The 2,245-nt window shown below is 34.7% G+C and overlaps 1 non-coding gene across 1 annotated transcript; it reads left to right on the top strand.

The window, feature by feature from the left end:
* The first annotated feature begins 737 nt into the window (after window positions 1-737).
* LOC139860851 (small nucleolar RNA R71) lies at window positions 738-844 on the top strand. The gene has a single exon (XR_011763469.1). It is a non-coding gene; the product is annotated as a small nucleolar RNA R71 (small nucleolar RNA).
* The last annotated feature ends 1,401 nt before the right edge of the window (window positions 845-2,245 follow it).

Genomic DNA, 2,245 nt, shown 5'->3' on the forward strand with positions numbered 1-2,245 from the left:
GAGTACCTACGTGTATTTCTAGATTCAAAATGGAAGCTTGTTGAGTTCTTAATGACTGATCAAACCTCTCATTTATTTGGGTTTGAGATGTAATAAATTGTGTTTGAGATTCCATTAGCTTTGCCATCATTTCTTCCAGATTTGACTTTTTCTCATCGGTTTGTTGTGGTGGTTTATATAAGCCAGGTCTTTGTTGATTGAAAGTGTTGTTTTGAGTTGGTTAGCTATTCGGACCTTGTTGGTTGTACGAGTTGTTGTTGGGTCCATTTGGATTGTAAAGAATGTTTTGATTTCGATTAAAGTTTGGCCTTGGCGGTTGATAATTATTTTGATAATTATTTCCCTGCCTTTGGTTCATGTAGGAAACATTCTCACATTGTTCCATCGTTTGCTCAATGTGGCAATATTTCATTAAGTGTGGTCCACCGCATTGCTCACAACTAATTCGTATTGCGTGAATATCTTTAGTCATCTTTTCCATTCGTCTCTCGAAAGCATCTATTTTTGCAGAAACGGAATCAAAGTCATGGCTAGAATCGGCTCAAGCCACTTTAGATGAACGAAAAATATATTTTTCTTGATGCCACTCATGCGAGTGGGAGGCTGTATTATCAATTATTTTGTGAGCTTAGGTTGCGGTTTTCTTCATAATGGAACCACCAGCTGCTGTGTCGATGTCTTTTCGTGTAGCGACGTCGACACCTTGGTAGAATATTTGTACTATTTGATAAGTGTCTAAACCGTGCTGAGGACATCCTCTCAACAACTTTTCGAATCTTGTCCATGCCTCATATAATGTTTCATTAGGCTTTTGCGCGAACGTAACAATTTCTCCTTGAAGTCTCACAGCTTTAGATGCCGTAAATAATCTTTTAAGAAACTTCTCAACTAAAACATCCCATGTATCAATCGCTCCTTTGGGTAACGATTCTAACCAATCTTTGGCTTCTCCCTTTAAAGTCCAGGTAAACATCATGAGATAGATCTGTTCATCCTCAACTTCTCTGATTTTAAATAGAGTACAGATCCTATTAAAGTTTCGAAGATGTTCGTTTGGATCTTCTTTTGGCATACCACTATATTGGCATTGATTAGTTACCATGTGTAGGATTTGTCCTTTGATTTCATAATCTGGCGCATTAACATCTGGCCGAATAATGGCGTGACCTTGGCCAGTGCGTGTGGCACTCATTCGGTCTTCCATACTTAGAGGTTCGGTTACTTCCATAATTGAATTTGTTGAATACGAATCACTAGAGGATTCTGATTTAACGGTTTGTAGTTCAGGAGGAATGATTAGTGTTTTAGGATCTTGGAATTGTCCTTGAATATCCTCCGGGTTCTCAATTGTGAAGTCGGGTTCAAAAAATGGATTATCAGAAATTTGAGTTGGAGAACTTGTTCGACTAAATGATGATTCTAAAGAAAAATCAACGGTGATTATATTAGCTAGATGTCTTGATCGAGTTACATGTGGTGAACGTATGAAAGGTGGTGAACGTTTTGCTCGGTGCATTCACTGAATATCCTACTAGTTATAAAAATAAAAAATTATATAAGTTATCAAATTAATAGACTTTTGTGCTTTTGCCCACGTTTCGAATAGCCAAAAGATGCAGCAGGGAGCCAGGATCCTTTAAGTCGGAAAATCCACAACTCAGCCACTAACAAATCCAACTATTACTACGAAGCAGAGAATTTGGATGTCTATCAATTTAACCGCTTAAAATAATTTTTTGTCGAAATTTAAAGAAAATAAAGAAAATTCTATGTCCTAAAAACCAGAGCGTAGAAATGAGAAAGAAAAAGCGCGTCGAGAAATAAGAGTCGAAAAACAAACGTCGGAAAATAAAAAGATCGAAAAATAATAATAAGAAAGTAAAGCGTCGAAACTTAAAAGTCTAAAAACTAAAAATTAAAACTTGCGTCTAGAAGTATTAAAGCTTAAAGGAATTCTATATCCAAAGCGGCAATTACTTAAAAAGGAACTAAAATCTATTAAATAATAAAGCGATAAGCGAAGTCGTAAAATTCTAAAGCGTCTAAATCTTAATCTAAAGAAAAAGCACTTAAGGGATTTTACGGCAAAGCCTAAAAATCTAAAAATATAAAATTACTACGGCAAAAACTAAGTTTAAAACTAATTACGAACGATAAAAATACAAATTACGATTAAACGATTAAAAAGATACAAAATATAAAAATAAAACTTAAAGTTATAAAAATACAATTTTTATAAAAATAT

The sequence above is a fragment of the Rutidosis leptorrhynchoides genome, chromosome 7 (genome assembly GCF_046630445.1).
Source record: "Rutidosis leptorrhynchoides isolate AG116_Rl617_1_P2 chromosome 7, CSIRO_AGI_Rlap_v1, whole genome shotgun sequence".
Classification (NCBI taxonomy): Eukaryota; Viridiplantae; Streptophyta; class Magnoliopsida; order Asterales; family Asteraceae; genus Rutidosis; species Rutidosis leptorrhynchoides.